This window comes from Piliocolobus tephrosceles, chromosome 8 (assembly GCF_002776525.5).
Source record: "Piliocolobus tephrosceles isolate RC106 chromosome 8, ASM277652v3, whole genome shotgun sequence".
Taxonomy (NCBI): domain Eukaryota; kingdom Metazoa; phylum Chordata; class Mammalia; order Primates; family Cercopithecidae; genus Piliocolobus; species Piliocolobus tephrosceles.
In genome coordinates, this window is record NC_045441.1 from 46,348,763 (window position 1) to 46,355,274 (window position 6,512).

The following is a 6,512-nucleotide window of genomic DNA, read 5'->3' on the forward strand; positions in this document are numbered from 1 at the left end:
AACTTATTTCATATATTTTACATTCTAACAGTCCACATCATTTTACCGCTTTCAAAAAAAATTTTCCCTTCTTTGGTGGTTCTTAGAATTGGTTTAATGAGAGACTATTAGAGAAGTTGAAAAGCAGGAGGGCAGAAAAGTTCAATCAAATTAAACACAGTAACAGGGAGGCCACAATGAGGAGGTCTCCAGGGGTCTTTTAGCAAGCTTCCTAAAACACGTCTCAGCTGTGTGGAAATAAGACTTACAGCAGCCGGGTGTGGTGGTGCAGGCCTGTAATCCTAGCACTTTGGCAGCAGAGGCAGGCGGATGGCTTTGAGCTCAGGGTAACATAGCCAAAAACCCCCCTCCCCACCCCCACCCCCACCATCTCTACCAAAATACAAAACAGCCAGGCATGGTGGTGGGTGCCTATAGTCCCATCTACTCAGGAGGCTGAGGCAGCAGAATCACTTGAACCCAGGAAGCAGACGTTGTAATGAGCTGAGACCATGCCACTGCCAGCCTGGACGACAGCAACACTCCACCCCAAAAAAGAAAAAACAAAAACAAAAACATAAGGTTAAAAGGGACCCCAGACCTTAAAGGTACAAGTTTAAGAGGGACCCCTAAGCAAAAAATGTCAACCCTTTTTCTCTCAATCTTTGAAACACCAGGAGGATGTAACAGTTTTGCAGCCTAGCTGTAGCAGGCTGATGCCCCCAAGATGCCCATATCCTAAACCCGGGAACTGCTGAACATGACCTTATATGGCAAAAGGGGCTCTGCAGCTATAATGAAGTTAAGGGTCTTTGGCTGGCTTGTACTGGCAGGGTTGATGTACTCACCCGGATCCTTATAAGAGCAGAGAAGGTAATGGAGAGGGTAGGAGGTGTAGTGATGGAAGCAGGAAACTCCAGTCATTCAGGACGTGCAGCACAAGTTGAGAAGTGCAGGCCGGCTCCAGGGCCAGGAGACAGATTCGCCCACAGAGCCTCAGAAGGCAACAACCCTGCTCCCACCTTGCCTCAGTGGGACTTACTTTAGAATTCTGGTCTTCAGAACTGTAAGGGAATACATTTGTGTTGTTTTAAGTCACTAAGTGTGTGGTAATTTGTTGCAGCAGCCACGGGAAACTAGTATTGTAGTGAAACCTCAAAACCAATCTGAAGGGGCTGGGCTCAGTGGCTCATGTCTGTAGTCTCAGCACTTTGGGAGGCCGAGGAGGGCAGATCACTTGAGGTCAGGAGTTTGAGACCAGCCTGGCCAACATGGCGAAATGCCATCTCTACAAAAAATACAAAAATTGGCCAGGCATGGTGGCACATACCTGTAATCTCAGCTACTCAGGAAGCTGAGACATGAGAATTGTTTGCACCCAGCGTGGGGGGGTGGAGGCTGCAATGAGCTGAGATTGCACCACTGCACTCCCGCCTGGGTGACAGAGCGAGGCTCCATCTCGAAAACAAAAACAAAACAAAACAAAAAACCCACCTGAAGAAGTTTCCAGTTCTGCCAGCAGTCCCCCACCCAACCCCCAGAAGCAGACATTCCATTGCTGTGGGCCATGGACAGGCAAAACGAAGCGCCTCCTCATGGCAGAGGTCTACCCAGGAGAAACCCAAAGGAAGGCACTGCCGGGTCAGGCTCTCTGCCAAAGCCATATTATGGTGTTTTTTGTTTTTGTTTCTTTTTTTTTTTTTTTTTCTGAGACACAGTTTCACTCTGTCTCCCAGACTGGTGTGCAGTGGCACAATCTCGGCTCACTTCAACCTCTGCCTCCCCAGTTTAAGCAATTCTCCTGCATCAGCCTCCTGAGTAGGTGGAATTATAGGAACATAGCACGCCTAGCTAATTTTTGTATTTTTAGTAGAGATGGGGTTTTGCCATGTTGCCCAGGCTAGACTTGAACGCCTTACCTCAAGTGATCCACCTGTCTCAGCCTCCCAAACTGCTGGGATTACACGAGTGAGCCACCGCACCCAGCACTCGCCAAGGCCTTTGATGGCAGGCTTTTTCCAGGGGATCAGTCCTGGTCTGGTCTGGCTCTGCCCACTCTCCCTCTCACCTAGCTGGAATCCCTAGCTCCTTCTCAGTAGAGGAGAGTGTGGACCCCAAACCCAGCTTGGTATGGTTCAGATCTGTTTCACTCATGGAACCTGGCTGCTCCCCAGGCCCTGGAGAAAAACAGGGTCTCTCTGCAAGTATGATACAGGATGGGCCTGTCCCCAGGACCCTGTGAGAGGGAAGCCCAATGTCCCACCAGATTGGCAGAGCTGGGAAAGAGAAAATTTTATGATAGCCCTAAGGAAAAAAAGAGGCAGCAGAGGAAGCAGGACAGCACTCACATGGAACCCATGTCGCTGCCTGAGTGAGGTGAGGGAGGAGTGCACCTCAGTGATATGAGGGGGCAGAGAGATGCAGTTCTAGGGCAGCTTTCCCCCTCATTTCCTTCCATGTTACTCTGATCCTCTCCAGGTGAGCCTGCCCACTTTGTGCCTGTAGGAGCCTGTAGAAAACCACAGCTCCAAATGGTTATGGCCCCAGGAGTGGGGCACAGCAGGGAGGAGTCCTGGACAGAGGACAGGCAGGGGAGGAGGGAGTGGGCCTCAAACTCCAGGAGGGGGCCCTTCTCATGGGTCCTCCTTTTTGGCTTCTCCTTCTTTACCCTGGGCTGATCACCCAGGGAAGAACTGAAGCAAGGTTTCTCACCCTCAGGTCCGAGGGGTTCAACTACCGGACCCTTAGGGAGGTGTGAGCCCCCTGAAAGGATGCAAGGTTTTTTGCTTTTTTTTTTTTTTTTTAGGAGATGGAGTTTCGCTCTTGACGCCAAGGCTGGAGTGCAGTGGTGCAATCTCACCTCACTGCAACCTCCGCCTCCCAGGTTCAAGTGAATCTCCTGCCTCAGCCTCCAGAGTAGACAGGATTACAGGTGGCCACCAACACGCCTAATTTTTTGCAGTTTTAGTAGAGATGGGGTTTCGCCATGTTGGGCATGCTGGTCTCGAACTCCCGACCTCAGGTGATCCGACCGGCTCAGCCTCCCAAAGTTCTGGGATTACAGGCGTGAGCCACTGCACTTGGCCACAATGCAAGGTTTTGCATGGAGAGCATGTACATGCCTTTCTGGAAAACAGTCCACAGCTTATTCTCAGCAGGCTCCACAGTCAAAAAAGGTTAGAATTCCTGCTACAGAGCTGTGGGAGCACCTAGGTGAGGGGCCTGCCAAGGCCATTCTGGGGACTACCTGGGCACCCCTGAGCCCACTGTCCCCTAGGCAGGCTGTGCTGCTTGGTATTTGCAGAGCTGAGGGGGTCGGGCACGTGGGGACTGTGAAATTGCCTGGAGATGACCCACAGTCCTCAGCTGGGAAGTGAGGGGTGCATCTCCTGCAGCATCCTCCATCCCTAGACCATGGGGCCAGGAGAACTGGTCCTTGCAGCAAGTCAAAAGCCTATTACTGACTTCTTCCCTGGCCATGTAGACAGTGAACCAGGGCAGTCCTATCAAGTAAATGCCTTGGTCTCTGTCACCGAGGTGACCAGTAGGCATTCCCAGGTGCAGTGAAGGTCCTGACACCAAGATATGCACCTGGCCACCTGAGGAAAGAGAAAGGACTATCCGAGGGGATGGGGCTGAGCTGGGTGTGGAGTGGTCCTTGTGGGTCTTGGTGAGTGGGAGGGGGCGCAGCATGAACCAGGCCTTGAGGCAGAAGGACAATCAGGAGACAGCCTGGAAAATGTGCTGGACCCATAAGGGCTCAAGGCTGGCCAGAGAGGGAAGTGGGATACGCTGGAAAGTCCTGAGGTCTGAAGATTGGCCCTGGCAGAAAGAAGCCAGGTAAGGTGGGGTGTTACCTGCACTCTGGGGGCCAAGTGCAGGCCAGATCAGGCCAATTACCGGGCCCTTAGGGAGATGTGAGCCCCTTGAAATGGTGGAAGTATTTTTTGTTTTTTTTTCTGAGATGGAGTTTCGCTCTTCTCGCACACGCTGGCACCTTTGCCCAGAGCAGGCACCAACATTTCTAGCTCTGGGTGTGACCTCAGAGTGGGGAAAAGCCCCAACCCCCACCAGGACCACCTGCCACCTAGACTACTTCAGATGCTGAGCCCAAGCCAGGGGCAGGAAGCTAGAATGACACCTAGATTAATCCCGACAAAGTCCCTGGCTCCCCCCAGCTATGGGGCTGAAGGGGAATTACAGCCCAAACCCCAGATGCTGACTCTCTAACACTGAGCCCTCAGTGCCCACAGGGAGATAGAATCAGCACACTATCCAGATGGGGAAATGGGCTCAGAGAAGTGCAAGACCCTTCCCAATGCCCCAGACCAGGGCTCCAGACCCACAGTGTTCTTTTGTCAGTGTCCAGAGGGCAGCAGCTGCTCTGATGTACCCACCTGAGCCTGGCAGCTTTCTCCAACTTCGGAAGCCCAGGAGCATGGCCCATGTCCACAGATGCACCTGGCATGAGGTGTGCCCAGAGGGACAGAGACAGATGAGTTTCGTCTCCTCCACTGGATTGTGAGACAAGGGTCTGCTTGAGAAGGCAGCGGATAGCGAGCAACTTGGGGCGGTTTCCCTCTGGATGGATCTGCAGTGCCTGGATGGAACCTGGCTCAGACACAGCTCAGTTCTGCAGGTCCCTGAGGCATGGAGAGTTCACAGCTACCAAGTGTAGGAGTCTGGATTCAAAGCCAACAAACAGCATGACTCGGAAGTCCCTGCCCTACCTGGACCACTCACCTCTTGGGAGTTACCCTTGTAGGCTCATCAGATGCCCAGGCCAGCAGCATAGCCGGCCAGGACCAAGGAAACTTGGGGAGCCTCAGAGTACCCCCAGGTATTCCAACCTAATCCTGGCACCCCTGCCTCTCACCACCCTTCTTCTTGCTTTAACCTCACCCCCTACACAGAGCCTGGGCCACCTAACGTGGCATCAAACAGATGCCTCAATAAATCAGAGTCTAATTTTCATGGAGAAAAAAAAACTTAACAGATATACATACAAATTCAAAAGAAATCCTAAAGTACATATAAATTCAATATATATCCAATCGTTGTGACTATGATGACAGTAGAATATTAAAATACTATTTTCAAAATCTATACAAGCTTAATGTTCTATTTATTCAAACTATTCAAAATACAAATCATCAACATAATTTGCCACTAACATCTCACTCAGTCCCTTCAGAGGACACATGATCCACTGGGAGTTAATAAATTAGCAGCTGGCAGGCAGTGACACATAGCAAAAATGAAAACCAAGAGGTGAAATAGTTCTGAAATAAAAAAAGTTTTAAAGCTAAGAGAAATCATTGAATTACTAAGTCATCAGCACTAATTTTGAGCCAACTAACTAATTAATATGAGATGACACAGTGTCCTATGTTTTGGTAAATACAAACTATATTTAAACAATGTCTGTAATGTGACTTTCAAAATGCTCCTGGCTTTACAAAGATGTGATTAAAATGTAGTAATACATGCTTAAACATTTTCCCCTGTAGAGAATGTTATAACTTTCATCAGTCACAGTGGGAGTCCAGAAGATGAAGGAAAAGGTAGTGGATTTCGCTGAGAACTTACCAGAGTTGAACTCCCTCACTTTCTGTTGCCCAGCATTGGCAGGTTACGGGACTGGTGGCTGTGGTGTCTCAATGGTCTTTGGTCTCTTAGAAGGTGGAGAATCATCATCATCTTGAAAAAGAACATATGCTCATTACTGAAGGAAACATCTTAGGTTACAGCCACCTCCGGGTCAATTCCCAACATTCAAAATCTGAGCAGAGCTTTAAAGCTATTTTGAGTATTAATAATTATTTCTGTATTATGAACTTCAGCATACTTTTTTCTAGTTATATTTGAAATGTTATTCTTTTGGGATGTGTGCAAGTGAATACTGCTTTCTCCTCTGTCTTGCTTCATTACTTTTTAGTTTGCTTCATTTGAATCATCATAAGTCTCCCTTTCTCCTCAAATAGCTTTCAAATTTGAGAAAAAACTTTCAATGAAGATAGCCACCTAAAGTTATACAAATATAGAAGAAACGGGATCAAATAAAGCTTAGATTGGAAAAAAATATTTAAGATTGTACAAAATTCAAGCACACATAAACAAGGAAAGCTGGGTAATTGTATGTTCAAATACTTTTAACAAGTGCAAAATGTGGAGGCTTAAAGAAATAGGGCTGGCCAGGCATGGTGGTTCACACCTGTAATTCCAACACTTTGGGAGGCCGAGGCAGGCCGATTACTTGAGGTCAGGAATTCAAGACCAGCCTTGCCAACATGGTGAAACCCCATCTCTACCAAAAATACAAAAATTAGGCCAGGAGCGGTGGCTCACACCTGTGATCCCAGCACTTTGAGAGGCCAAGGCGAGTACATCACCTGAGGTCGGGAGTTTGAGACCAGCCTGACCAACACAGAGAAACCTTGTCTCTCCTAAAAATACAACATTACCTGGGCATGGTGACGCATGCCTGTAAACCCAGCTACTTGGGAGGCTGAGGCAGGAGAATCGCTTGAACC

At 48.9% G+C, this 6,512-nt stretch overlaps 1 long non-coding RNA gene across 1 annotated transcript in view; it reads right to left on the reverse strand.

Annotated features, from left to right (window-relative positions):
- Positions 1 to 729: 729 nt before the first annotated feature.
- LOC113220439 overlaps positions 730 to 6,512 on the reverse strand; it is an 8,551-nt gene continuing 2,768 nt past the window's right edge. Inside the window, exons 2-4 of the long non-coding RNA XR_003307322.1 lie at positions 5,569 to 5,679; positions 4,377 to 4,622; positions 730 to 1,043 (exon numbers count right to left, since the gene is read on the reverse strand). This is a non-coding gene — a long non-coding RNA (uncharacterized LOC113220439). The remainder of the gene's footprint in view (positions 1,044 to 4,376; positions 4,623 to 5,568; positions 5,680 to 6,512) is intronic.